General features: G+C 46.9%; 1 long non-coding RNA gene across 1 annotated transcript in view; it reads right to left on the bottom strand.

The window, feature by feature from the left end:
* Window positions 1-3,440: 3,440 nt before the first annotated feature.
* LOC112581409 overlaps window positions 3,441-14,893 on the bottom strand; it is a 58,399-nt gene continuing 46,946 nt past the window's right edge. The window contains exons 2-3 of the long non-coding RNA XR_006547643.1: window positions 7,255-7,309; window positions 3,441-7,129 (exon numbers count right to left, since the gene is read on the bottom strand). This is a non-coding gene — a long non-coding RNA (uncharacterized LOC112581409). The remainder of the gene's footprint in view (window positions 7,130-7,254; window positions 7,310-14,893) is intronic.

The following is a 14,893-nucleotide window of genomic DNA, read 5'->3' on the forward strand; positions in this document are numbered from 1 at the left end:
AGAGAGGAGAAGGCAGTCACATGGCGAGCTCTGAAGAGCTCTTCCAGGGCATGTGTTTGTTCAGTTCATTGGTAAAGCTCTCTCTTTAGTGCGTTTTTATTACAAGTCTGACTTCTGCCCCCCCCCGAGGAGGCTAAGAAACAGCACAAATCGGCAACAGGAAAATTGAAGACAGGTCAAGAGTAGGCAGTGTCTGGACACTTGACTGATGGAAATTGGCATATTTATTTTTAAATTGGCAACACACATAGAGCTTATAACGTGGCTAGTCCCTGTGAAATGTTACATACAGACTCACTTTAGTCCACGACAACCTTGTGAGAATTATTATTATTATTATTCCCATTTGATGGATAAAAAACAGAAGCAGAGAGAGGTTAAGGAACTGGCACATGGATGTGTATTTATTCTTCCAACAACAAGGGCCAAATTCACTTGCCAACACTTACAAATTGGGAGCCTTTTGCACTAATTCAGAGGCATGAATCCGAGGACTTAGTAAGGTAGGAACTTGGACCTGGACCTACCTGTGTGACCTGCACATCCACCCATCCCCTCAGCTACCTCAGGAAGGTCTGGAAGACATTCTTCATGAAGGAGCAGAGGTTTGTATTTACAATGCGAATGCCTGTGGCCATGAAAAACTCTACGGTTCCCCATTGTGTTGTCCAGGTATGAATGCAGGGGATCTGGTCATTCAAGCAGTCTCTTGGATTTCAGTGAAGCTGAGGGGTAGGTCTGTCTAGTCAAGGCTATGGTTTTTCCAGTGGTCATGTATGGATGTGAGAGTTGAACTATAAAGAAAGCTGAGCCCCGAAGAATTAATGCTTTTGAACTGTTGTTTTGGAGAAGACTCTTGAGAGTCCCTTGGACTGCAAGGAGATCTAACCAGTCCATCCTAAAGGAAATCAGTCCTGGGTGTTCATTGGAAGGGCTGATATTGAAGCTGAAACTCCAATATTTTGGCCACCTGATGCAAAGTGTTGACTCATTTGGAAAGACCCTGATGCTGGGAAAGATTTAGGGCAGGTGGAGAAGGGGATGACAGAGGATGAGATGGTTGGATGGCATCACTGACTCCATGGACATGAGTTTGGGTGGACTCTGGGAGTTGGTGATGGATAGGGAGGCCTGGTGTGCTGCAGTCCATGGGGTCACAAAGAGTCGGACATGACTGAGTGACTGAACTGAACTGAACTGAGGGGTTCCTGGATCTTCACGGCTGGATGGACACACACACACACCATGCACAGTGATGCCCAAACAGCAGGTGTAAACCCTGGATCCCAGGAGGCAGAGTCACAGTTTGTTTTTTTCCATCCAAATGCAGTTGCAGCATCTGAAGTGCTTATGTCTGGAAAGCAGAGCTTTGATTGGGGTCTTTCACATGGTAACTAAGCACCCCTAGAGCACGGATTCCTAATTTGAAGGGTCTTTTAAAGTTAACTGCACCTAGGATGTTGATTAAAATTAAACTGTACACACATAGGTATCCTACTGAATGTGCTGAAGTATTTCAAAGTAAATTAGAGGCTATATAATCAACAGTCTTTCTCACGTGGTGATGCTCAGCCCCCACTAATTGCCAGCAGTTCTGAGACCTGCCCACAAGCCCCATTTCACCCCAGTTCCCGCCAGCCCTGAAATCTCCCTGCAGGAGTGTCGACTGCAGTTTGTCATCACGTTGGCTCTGTTGTTTCCTTCACAGTTGTGTTCAAAGGAAAGTGGAGTCTTGATTTACTAAGTCTCTGTCCAATGAGGGAAAATGAACATCAGACCTGGGAGGGTTGTATATTTCTCACTATAGAACTAGGAGAGAGTACAGTGATTATTTATTTGTGACAGATGTCTATGCAATCAATGTGTAAAGCAAAGCAAAGCCACTTAGAAAAGGGACAATTTAAGACACTGCGGGGGATGGTTTTTCCAAAGATGGCTGTGGCTGTTCTCTACCCCATAGACCTCCCCCTGAGTGACGTGACTGGTCACCCTTCAGTGACAGGTGGGGCTTACAGATGAGGAAACAGTCGTGAAAGGTCTCGCTATGGAGCCACCCATGTGACCTGCAGTGCCACCGGGCCCTCTGACCCCAGCACAGTGCTCACGGCAAAGTAAACAGGAGGCAAGCGCAAGGAAGCACAATGGGGCTGGGGGGTGAGAGGCAAGCTCGAGAGAGAGAAGGAGAGGGAGAGAGAGGGAGAAATTGAAACAGAGAGAGAAAAATACTAAGAAACCAAATCACTGATCAAATTCAAAAGGGATGCTGGAGATAAAGGCAAGCCTTTCAGAGGCAAGAATGTAGAAAGTGGGACTTCCCTGGTGGTCCTCTGTGGTTAAGACTCCACGCTTCCAATGCAAGGGCCACAGGTTTGATTCCTGGTCGGGAAACTAAGATCTGACATGTAGAGAAGGGAGGCCAAAAAAGAAGAATGTAGAAAGTATCAAACAAAGATACTAAAATCTGGGCTGATCTTAGGGACTTGCTTGTGGAATAAAATGTAGAAAGAACATTCTGGAACTTCTGGGGCACGGTCACTTTTGATTCAAGTAAACCCATAGAAACGCAAGAGAAAGTGATGAGCTTTTGCTTGAAGCCTTTAAGCCTGGGCATGGCTTGTTGCACAGCAGTTGGAGACAAAATCAAGTCCTTACAAGGATTATAGTCCTCTTTTCTAATTATTACAGGTGCCCACGTGAGTTGGGGACCTCCCATTTTGGAGTTTTGTCCTCCTTGGAGACTTGCTGTTAAGCACCTGCCTTGACCAACCTGTAACCATCATGAATATTCATGGTGCACACACACATATACAGTTGGCTGCTGGGGAACAAATGTTTTATTCCGAGGGAAGGAAGAAAAGTATCCAGCCCTCCCCTCTTCACCCTCCACCTCAGAGACCAGCTCCTGGGCCCCCCAGATGCCTCTTTCAACAGAGAGGCACTTTACACTTAGGAATAATAGTTAATTTGTTGTGCACTTTAACAACTAGTTTTGCTTCACACATCTTCAAAAGACTTCTCAAAAGAGGTTAAATGAAGTTGTTTCACTATAGGGCAGAGTGGTCCCTCCATGACTCTACTGAAGTGGGGTAGAATCTAGGCTTTGTCACTGTGACCCACTTGCCCGGTGACCCACTAGGAACCACCCCCCTCGCCATTTACAGCAACATGGACCTGGAGACGATCATACTAAGCGAATTGAGTCAGAAAGAGAGAGACAAATACCGTATGATATCACTCATATGTGGAATCTCAAATATGACACAAATGAACTGATGTATGGAAGAGAAACAGACTCAGAGACACAGAGAGCAGACTGGTGGTGGCCAAGGCGGAGGGGAAGTGGGGGAGGGAAGGCCTGGGAGTCTGGGATTAGCAGATGCAAACTAGTATATATAGGATGGATACACAACAAGGTCCTACTGTGTAGCACAGGGAACTACATCCAGTATCCTGTGATCAACCGTAATGGAAAAGAACATGAAAAAGAAGAGACATGTACATCTGAATGACATTGCTGTACAGCAGAAATCAGCTCAGTGTTGCGAATCAACTATAATTCAATACAGTAAAAACACAAAATAGCCATTGTGCTGCCAGTCCCTCTCCAGCCCCGCCCCTGCTCATCCCTCCAGGCTTACTTCTTCCCTCTCTACGATGCTCTGGGTTTCATCTCCCATGTGCTCTTTGCAACTGCATCCCAACCCGGTTTGTCTTCCTCTCCACAAGCTCATCCTCATCCACCAGGCTCCAGCCCGGGGACCAGCTGGCTTCCAGGAGCCCCTGTTGTCTGGCCTGCTTTGCCAGGAGCACTGTCTTGGGGTCAGAAGCACAGGGTCTAGGACATGGCAGGGCCCAGAGAAGGCGAGTGACTCCCCAGAAGGACCCCACACCTCTGTCTCTCCCCATGAGGAAAAGGAAGTGAGGGGCTGCATCCTGGGCTCCTTCCGGGCTCCATGCTCTCAAGCCCGCTTTCACTCTCCAGCAGGCAGGAGAATCTGGCAGGTGACTAGCGAGTAACTCGGCAGGTGATGTAGCTCTCTCTCATACCCCCTTGGGCTTTTTGAGCACTGGAGGCTTTACAAGGATGTGCAGGGATGGCGTCTGACCACAAAATACCTTCTCTTCTGAATATATATTATTTTGCCCTTTGCCCTCAGCAGCTTCAGAAATCCCAGGGAACAGCTGCCAAGACTACAGCCAAGTCTGTCATGATTTTGGTGTTGATATCTCACAGAAGCAATTGCTTCATCCATCGCCTAGCTCCCTTCCACACTAATCAGATGGAAATCGCATCATAACCTTTTTCAGAATGCTGACCAAACAGTGGAGTTCAAATAATGCCTCTACCGAGACCTTAATCTATTGTTCCGAACAATTCAACAGCCTTCCTATCAGAGAAGGCCATCTTTTTCCTGCCCGGGGCCAGCGGGCCCAGCTCTGGGAGAGTCACAGGCAGACAGGAAGCCACTCCTATTCCTCTTCCTCTTCCTCCATCTGGCTTCGTTGCCAGGGCCCGGCTCCGGAAAAGGCCTCGGTGGTCCCAGCTGCCCCAGCCCCTCCACTCAGCGGGACCTTGGGGCACCCCGGAGCAGCCATGTCCCCCGAGGTCTCATCCCTGCATAGACTCTGTCCCTGAAAGCATCCCCGCCTCGCCAACTGCCGGGTTTATCTTCTGCTCTTTCCTGAGTCCAGCCAGGCGGTCACAGCTCACCCGTGCTATCAGCTCTCTGCTTCTTCCCCTGCAGATACGCCTGGGAACAACTTCAGAATATAAAGCCTTTAAACAATGAGCAGCGTTTGAGCTAGAATTAGGGTTGAGTCCTGCACAAACAGCTGGACCAAATACGCCTTTATCGGTGACTGTCTCCAATTTAAACAACCCGTAAGATGTTTGTTCAAAACCCTGCTCAGATCTGGCCATGCTGCGTTGAAGAATTCCACACCGCCTTGCCTCCCCCCGTCAGCTGCAGGAGAAAATGACGTCTTTTCCTGAAAGGAGATTACAGTTTCCCCTCCTCTAGGGTTGTACTCCCACCAGATTCAGCGCCAGCTTGATGTTCTGAGGGCAGTGGCTCCAGGTTGCCCTGGCCTCTTTTCCTGGTGGGGCTGGTGTCCACAGCTGGCGTTTCTGGGGTGGCAGGGGTTGGAGGTGCAGGAGCATCTGGCATGTAGCTGCTTGTCTGCTCTGGCCTTTCTGATCTCCAATTCGGTTTTAATTGAATACTTTGCAGAAGACATACGTGCGTGCTAAGTGTCTGACTCTTTGTGACCCCATGGACTGTAGCCTGCCAGGCTCTTCTCTCTCTGGGGATTCTCCAGGCAAGAATACTGGAGTGGGTTGCAATGCCCTCCTCAGGGGATCTTCCCAATCCAGGGATCGAACCCACTTTTCTTTTATCTCTTGCATTGCCAAGCTGGTTCTTTACCATTAGCGCCCCCTGGGAAGACCTTGCAGAAGATGCCGGGGAACAAATTACAAGGAGAAAGTCATCAGTGACATTTCCATGTCACGAATGAGGCCAGGGAGGGATCCAAGCAGAAAACTCTAGAAGGAGAGGCGGGGTGAGAGCAGGCCAGGAGTGACCTTGACAGCAGGTCTTCTGTCTGGAGTAAGCTGGGCCCCTTGCAGAGGAGGGTGGTTCTTGGATGGTTGAGTTCCTGCTGGCCCCGCCCCTTTCTGTCTCTGCCTTCAGGATCCAGATTCTCAGAGCTTTGGGACTCTCAGTCCCAGCTTTGAGAGTCCCAGCTTGAGTCTCCAGAAAAGGGAGAAGCTGTGTCCGCGTTAGTGTGTGTTCCTCACATCCTCCCCTTAGATGCCAGGTCCATGCGCCACTAGAAAGGGGTTCTCACAGCCACCTCACTGCCCGACTGGAACCCACGCCCGACGACTGTGAAAACTCCATCCCAGGGACCGCCCGAGACACAGAGCAGGCCAGCCAGCCGAGCCAGGGATACGGCCGGCAGGGGAGGGACAGCCCTGTGGGCATCTTTTCTTGCTGACTCTGGTAATCTTGTCTGCAAATCCTGTCGTCTTGCGTGCATGAGGAGTCCTGACACAGACGCCCACTGGCTGACACTGCGGGGTGAAAAGTTGGCACACTTTCTAGGGGTTTCTATCTAGAGAGGGAAAGGAATCCAGATGTGCTATAGCTACTAGTTTTGCCCAGTTTCAGAAATGTGTCAGGGAGGTGAAGCTGACGGGCAGCACGGAGTAGCAAGTGCGTACATAACCAGGGAATAAGATGTGGGTGTAATAAATAAGCCACATGCCCGTTCAGGCCCTGACTACGGGCCGCACCCCGCCCCACCCCCGCCGCCTGCCTGTCCTGGTAGACCCGAGAACCAGGACAAGGAAGCCACGTGGGGCCCCTGCGTTGCTGTTCTGTAGGAATAGGTGCCCGACTCTATGCCAAGGGCTGGATCACAGTGTAATAGTGCGCACGAGGAATCAAGTTCCCTCCCGTGAGCGCCTGAAAACCAGTGTGTTGCTAATTATAAACGTGGCGGCCAAGACCCCAGCTTCCTTCTATTCTTCTGACATCCTGCAGCTGGGCAAGCCTGGGGACTAATCACCAGATTCCTCTGGAACGGCAGCTGGTGGCTTGATAAGGCAGGAACTCAACCAGGGGGTCTGGGCTGTGAGAGACAACCTCTCCATCAGGTGGGGGTCCTGTCCAGGTGCTCTAGAGGACGTGAGAGCACATCCCGTTCCTTGGCGTGCTCCACGTGGATGAAACGCCACCATTCCTAACTTGGGCATCTCTAGCTCAGCTATAGTTCTGTGCCAAAGGATCCATCCTCTTGTAAGTGTGACTCCCCAGAGTTGGAGGGTGGTGTAGAAAGTGGATCATAGATCATCTCATCAGCCTGGAGGCAAGATTAGAAATAAGCAGGTACCTGATCTAGAACAGTCTTTTCTAAAAGTGATCCTGGGATCACCTTTCCGGAAACATGGGGATTGGCTCCAGCCCGGGCATGCGGTAACGTGTCAGTTTCTCCCTCCTTAATGGGGACAGAGCACTGTCACTGAGTCCTTTAGTTCTGAGGCTCCTCGGTGGTTATTGGTTCTGGATTTTTTTCTTCATTATTATTTTTAGTATGGTTGGACATCTGCCCAGCTGTATGTAACCTGCAGAGAATCAAAATGAGAAAACATGTCAGACTACTGGTCCAGGTTTCTGAGAGCAGACAGGAGGACCAAAGGATTCAGAGTCAAAAGCCTGCATTTAAAGCTGCTCTGCCCTTCCCCCTTACCTGTTTATGACCTTGGGCAGGTCATTAAATCGCTCTGGCCTCCAGCTCTTCCTTCCTGTAAAATGAAAGACATACCAGAAGCTTTTCCAGCCACCGCTATTAGATGGTTAATCATTTAACAGCTACGGGTCACCCACTTGTGCCAAGTGACATGCCGGCTATTGAACCCAGTAGCTCTGGGAGCCTTGCAGAAAGACTGAGGGCTGAAAAAGGTATGGATGCTCGGGCACCTGGAGTGGCCCCCCTGGCAGCCTCACACAGACCATGTCCCGCAGTAGCAGCTGAATCAAGAGGTGGCAAGGTGGGGGGTCACACAGGGCCCAGTGGTCACTGCACCCTGTTAACTCCTGCCCCTAAACTGGGCTGCTGTCACTCCCTAGCGAGGCTGCCCAAATCGCTCCAGAAATGAAAGATCAAGGCCAAGCCGGGTGTGGACTGGCTGCTTGGATGGCAGAGGAGGGGCAGCAGGGCTTGGTCTGTCCTGAGACCCCTGGGTACAGCCCCAGGTCCCCAGCAGCATGCAGGTTCAAAGCCTGGCTTTGCCACTTGGCTGCTGAGAGAGCTTGCATCAACTATGCCCGTTTCCTCATCAGTAACGATGCGGATAATCCAAGCGTTCGCCCTGGAGGTTGTGAGGCTCCCATGAAATCACACCAGAGGGCACTTTGCACAGGGCCCGGCTCAGATGCTGAGGCCAGGACTCACCAGTGGTCAGTGATATTAGCTCTTTCCCAGAGTGTCTTTCTCGCCACGGGAGTCTGAACACCATTTCCGCAGCCCACGCTCCAGCTGCAGGGCATCGTCTATTGTCCATTATCCTAACGGCCACAATGGCCTGTGCAGGAATGCAGACACGTCCCCGCAGTTGTGAGAAGAGGCCCTAGAAGTATTTCCTTCTCTGTTCCTGCATTAAAGGGCAAAGGAGGTGTTGTCAGCGGCATGAAGAATACATAGCACCCTGTCCAACCTCAGGCTTCTTGGGGAGCTCCCTGGCTAATTCAGAGCCTCTTTGAGGTCACTTACATCCATAATTGCCCCAGGACAACTGTTGTCATGCTTGCACTCAAATCACCCTTTGTGCTCCATGAAACAAATTGCTTTACTTTCAGCAGCTCTGTCTGGTGTTTACTAAATGACTTATTCTACAATAAACCTGATGAGGGGCATGCTTCATTATTCTTGAGTTCTACCCTAGCAGAAATATAATAATCATTGCTTCCAGCACTTCTGGGTTGCTCATATGTTTCATTCCATCTTTCCCCTCCTTCTCTCCTTCATCTCAGCATCTTGTGCTACCCTGGACGCTTGCCCACCCCTCGTGCTGTGACCGGGGTCAATCTGTAGAAGGAGGGAGCACTCTCTGGGGTGGGTGGCATTCACCAATCCTCTGAAAGTCGGGACAGCAGAGATGCAAAGGGCGGCACAGACAGTTACAGCCAAGGACTCTGAACTCAGGCTGAGGTTCAAGGACTGACCTTGCCACTTGGGAAGGCATTTCATTAGTAGGCTCAGTGTGTACAGAACCTGCCTGAAATGCAGGAGACACAGGAGACATAGGTTCAATTCCTGGGTTGGCAAGATCTCCTGGAGGAGGGCATGGCAACCCACTCCAGTATTCTTGCCTGGAGAATCCCATGGATGGAGGAGCCCGGCAGGCTACAGTCCACGGAGTCACAAAGAGTTGAACACAACTGAAGCGACTGAACACGCATACACGTACACAGTAACACCCACCCCACTGGATAAAGCCCTGAGCACCATGCCTGACACATACTAAGCTAAGATAAGCTGTATTTTAGCGATAGGAGGATATAATAAAGCCAGCAAAGTTTTTGAACTTGGATACACGTGGTTGAAATCCCAGACGGACCACATCCAACACACCTTAGGTTTGAATTTCAAAACACTAGTTCAAGCTTTTAACTTTCCTTCAGAACTGGTATTGTCTCCCCAAGTGTATTTAAGGGTAACTCTAGAACATGATCAAAGGCCTTTAAAAATATTGTTTAATATTTATTATTATAATTGTTCGTTCATGTGCTCCGGAACAACAGCGGAGAGAAAAAGAGAGGTGTGTATATTGGGTGGGGGGTGGGGAGGCAGGGAGGGCCCTCAGCATCTCCCTGCCCTGGCTCTGTGTAGATCGCAGAAGGACCCGCCCCCAGGGGACAGGATGCTGGACACTCCAGTGAGCACACATCAGAGAACAGAGATGCTCCTCACATGTGAAGGAAAACTGACCAGCAAAGTACAACTGTGGGAGTAGTTGGTAGAGATGCTTCATCTCAGAATGATTTGCTCAACCATACTGGTCTGGTATGCAGAATACAGATAATCCTTTTCAATCCTGAGAGGAGTTTTTTTTTTCTTTTAATGAAGAGATATAGCTGAGAGAGGGTAAGTCGCCTACCACTGCCTTAGAGCTGGCATGTAGCAAGGCTGGGATGAGAGCTCGCTTTCTCTGATCCCAACACCTGTCCTCACTATTCAGGGAGCAATGATGCCAGGCTAAAGACACCCCCCTGGATACCCCCACTCCTGTTTGCAGATGCTGGAAGTTCTGATAGGACAGAAAACACTACAGGATTTCATTTGTGATCAAAAGCAAAACTTCTTTAGATTTTGAATGAGAGAAAGAGCCTCTACGTCGGGAAGGCTTATGTTCCTGGAGAGAAACTGCATTCGTTTCATAACTTGTGGCTGGTGGCAGTGAGTCACAGGTCAAGGGCAGGGTATCAGTGTGGCTGGAGTAGGAGTGAGGCGTGAACCAGTCTGGGAAATTCAAGGCCCTGCCAGTCGGTAAATACTGAACTGTACACAAATGTGGGAACAGTGATAAGCGTCAGGACTTCCAGAAAAAAAAAAAAAAAAGCTTCCATTTCTTTTCTCCCACGATGTATAAAGCCACAGAGAATGAGGTGGACGTAATAGCAGATAAAATAAAAGGGTAATATAGGAGCAACAAAGGCAGCAGGCTCTGAACAGTTTTTTGAAAAACAGAGAAAGAATTTCCTCTTTTGAAAGCTCTGGAATTATGGGGGTGAAAATGAATGCAGGGGGCACAGATCATTTCCTGGCTCTTTAAAGGAAAACGTAGGTGGGGATGAATTTCAAGGAGAGACAGTCTAAGGGAAGTCTTACAATAGAACACCATGCTCAGCGGAAATAACTAGAGCGACAAGTAACCACGTGGATAAATGTTGAGTAAAAGCTACCTGTTGTATTATATTGTTTACATAAACTTTAAGCAAACCAGTTAGTTCTATATATTGTCTAAATGTTCATGCCCATGTAATGTAAGTATAGTCATGAAGAGGATCAATAATACTTTATCCAGGATAGGAAACTCTGCTCAGTATTATGTGGCAGCCTGCATGGGAGGGGAGTTTGGGGGAGAATGGATACATGTATATGTATGGCTGAGTCCCTTTGCAGTTCACCTGAAACTGTCCCAACATTGTTCATCTGCTATACCCCAGTATAAAATAAAAATTTAACTAAAAAATAAAATCTCAATGTACCAACAAAAGATAATACCCCACCCACGACTGCAGATACCTCTCACTGCAGAGGAAACAGGATTATTGTGGATGAAGAACAATATAGGGGATTCCTACTCTTTTGTGACAAGTCATTGGTTAAGCTGAGTAGAGACACACTGATGTTTGCTAACTTAGTCTCTGAATGTTTGACGTCTGAAATATGTCCTAACAAGAGAGAGGTAGGTGACAAAGATAACTTAGCACAGGACAGCACAGGCAGGGCAGCCACAGGGCTGGGGAAGTAGCCTAAGATCTCTGAGACTAGTTTGTCCAAAGGATGATGTCCTGCTGTATTGCATGCTTGGCTGACAGTAAAAGACAGCTTAAGCGTGGCATTTGGAAATTGTTTTCACTGATGAACCAAACACTTCATACGTCTTACCTCTCACTTTATGCAAATACAATGCCAGTCACACAGTGGGAAAATCTCTTGTGGGTGATTCATTATGGGAGACTGATCTGTTTTCTTTTCTAGTCTTTTTATCTCGGTCAAATTATACATGTTTTAAATGTCAAAGATGAGGAAGAACAATGCCATGTACAGTCCTCTGGGGAGACAGGTAATCCAACAATGGAAGGCAGAATTCGGGATGAACAGAGGTGTTGCCTTCAATGGTGGCCAACTTCCAGATGTGCAAATTTACCAAAGCAGAAACTTGCATTATTATTTGTTGTTCAGTCTCTCAGTCGTGTCTGATTCTTTGAGACCCCCAAGGACTGTAGCACACCAGGCTTCCCTGTCCTTCACCATCTCCTGGAGCTTGTCCAAACTCATGTACAATGAGTCAGTGATACCATACAACCATCTCGTCCTCTGTTGTCCCCTCTTCCTCCTGCCTTCAATCTTTCCCAGCATCAGGATCTTGGGGGTTTTATGTTAGTTAAAATATCATAATAAACTTTACCATATACAGAATTTGTATAAACCCAATATTAAAGAATACGCCTGCCAATACAAGAGATGCTGGTTCGATCCTGGGTCGGGAAGATTACCTGGAGAAGGGAATGGCAAGCCACTCCAGTATTCTTGCCTGGAGAATCCCATGGACAGAGGAGACTGGTGAGCTACAGTTCATGGGGTCGCAAAGAGTAGTACATGACCTAACATCTAAACAACAACAAATCCAAATGAAAACAAATACTCTTTTAAAAAGTGGACAAGGAATAACCCTGTGTACGAGACAGCAAAAGAGACACTGATGTATAGAACAGTCTTATGGACTCTGTGGGAGAGGGAGAGGGTGGGAAGATTTGGGAGAATGGCATTGAAACATGTAAAATATCATGTATGAAATGAGTTGCCAGTCCAGGTTCGATGCACGATACTGGATGCTTGGGGCTGGTGCACTGGGACGACCCAGAGGGATGGAATGGGGAGGGAGGAGGGAAGAGGGTTCAGGATGGGGAACACATGTATACCTGTGGCGGATTCATTTTGATATTTGGCAAATCTAATACAGTTATGTAAAGTTTAAAATAAAATAAAATTAAAAAAAAAAAAGTGGACAAGGAATATGAAAAGACAGCTTCCAAAAAGAAACATATATGTCTCACAGAAAGGCTGTCTTAGAAGAAAGCTTCTTTCGAGGGAGCTGTTGTTTTGAAATCTAATAAGCTGAGTTTCCTGAGAAGCAGTGTTTTACTTAGCCCTGTGGACAACATCTATGTGAGTGGATAATCGTTCCATTACCTTTTATTGGTGGTAAGCTTGGAAAAATAAGTATATAATGCAGAAGTGCAAATAAATTTCTATATAAATTTAAGATGAGCTGAATATACTTAAAGATACATTTATATGTTCTTTTATGAAATGTGTAGTTTAATAAAGTTCCTGCTTATGGGGAAAAAAGAAACATAGATGCCCAAGACATATTAAAATGCCGAATTCCATTAATGGTCAAAGAGATGCAAGGTTAAATACTGAGGTCTCATTTCAATTTTTCACTTGTCAAATTGCAAGAGATTAGAAAAACTGAAAAGATCACCTTCTTATCATGAGTTTCCCTGGTGTGCTATGATACATTGTTTTTCTTAGGACAAGACCAGTTCCTTATGAATAGGAAAATAAGTCTTCTGAAATACGATTTTTGAGTTGTCTTTGCAGCAGGACTTGCAGTGTAGTGGAAAATTCTACAAAATATCTCAAAATTAACCTAATATAGAAAATTAAGTTTATTCTCCTGCTCAATCATTAGATAAGATGTTCAAGTGTTTATTAAAATGCAGCACATTATCTGGGTGTGGCAAACCCAGTTCAGTTGCTCAGTCAGTTCTGTCTCTCAGTCTCGTCCGACTCTTTGCGACCCCATGAACTGTGGCAAGCCAGGCCTCCCTGTCCATCACCAACTCCCGGGGTATACCCAAACCCATGTCCATCGAGTCAGTGATGCCATCCAACCATCTCATCCTCTGTTGTCTCCTTCTTCTCCTGCCCTCAATCTTTCCCAGCATCAGGGGCTTTTCAAATGAGTCAACTCTTCACATCAGGTGGCCAAAGTATTGGCGTTTCAGCTTCAGCATCAGTCCTTCCAATGAACATCCAGGACTGATCTCCTTTAGGAAGGACTGGTTGGATCTCCTTGCAGTCCAAGGGACTCTCAAGAGTCTTCTCCAACACCACAGTTCAAAAGTATCAATTCTTCGGTGCTCAGCTTTCTTCACAGTCCAACTTTCACATCCATACATGACCACTGGAAAAACCATAGCCTTGACTAGATGGACCTTTTTTGGCTAAGTAATGTCTCTGCTTTTTAATATGCTCTCTAGGTTGGTCATAACTTTCCTTCCAAGGAGTAAGCGTCTTTTAATTTCATGGCTGCAATCACCATCTGCAGTGATTTTGGAGCCCAGAAAAATAAAGTCTGACACTGCTTTCACTGTTTCCCCATCTATTTGCCATGAAGTGATGGGACCAGATGCCATGGTCTTAGTCTTCTGAATGTTGAGCTTTAAGCCAACTTTTTCACTCTCCTCTTTCACTTTCATCAAGAGGCTCTTTAGTTCTTCTTCACTTTCTGCCATAAGGATGGTGTCATCTGCATATCTGAGGTTATTGATATTTCTCCCAGCAATCTTGATTCCAGCTTGTGCTTCCTCCAGCCCAGCATTTCTCATGATGTACTCTCCATATAAGTTAAATAAGCAGGGTGACAATATACAGCCTCGACATACTCCTTTTCCTATTTGGAACCAGTCTGTTGTTCCATGTCCAGTTCTAACTGTTGCTTCCTGACCTGCATACAGGTTTCTCAAGAGGCAGGTCAGATGGTCTGGTATGCTCATCTCTTTCAGAATTTTCCACAGTTCATTGTGATCCACAGAGTCAAAGGCTTAGGCGTAGTCAATAAAGTAGAAATAGATGTTTTTCTGTAACTCTCTTGCTTTTCCCATGATCCAGTGGATGTTGGCAATTTGATCTCTGGTTCCTCTGCCTTTTCTAAAACCGGCTTGAACATCTGGAAGTTCACGGTTCACGTATTGCTGATGCCAGGCTTGGAGAATTTTAAGTATTACTTTACTAGCATGTGAGATGAGTGCAATTGTGTGGTAGTTTGAGCAATCTTTGGCATTGCCTTTCTTTGGGATTGGAATGAAAACTGACCTTTTCCAGTCCTGTGCCCACTGCTGAGTTTTCCAAATTTGCTGGCATATTGAGTGCAGTACTTTCACAGCATCATCTTTCAGGATTTGGAATAGCTCAACTGAATTCCATCACCTCCACTAGCTTTGTTCGTAGTGATGCTTTCTAAGGACCACTTGACTTCACATTCCAGGATGTCTGGCTCTAGGTGAGTGATCACACCATCATGGTTATTTGCGTCATGAAGATCTTTTTTGTACAATTCTTCTGTGTATTCTTGCCACCTCTTCTTAATATCGTCTGCTTCTGTTAGGTCCTTACCATTTCTGTCCTTTATTGTGCCCATCTTTGCATGAAATGTTCCCTTGGTATCTCTAATTTTCTTGAAGAGATCTCTAGTCTTTCCCATTCTATTGTTTTCCTCTATTTCTTTGGGTTGATCGCTGAGGAAGGCTTTCTTATCTTTCCTTGCTATTCTTTGGAACTTTGCAGTCAAATGGGTATATCTTTACTTTTC

Source organism: Bubalus bubalis, chromosome 22 (genome assembly GCF_019923935.1).
Source record: "Bubalus bubalis isolate 160015118507 breed Murrah chromosome 22, NDDB_SH_1, whole genome shotgun sequence".
Lineage (NCBI taxonomy): Eukaryota > Metazoa > Chordata > Mammalia > Artiodactyla > Bovidae > Bubalus > Bubalus bubalis.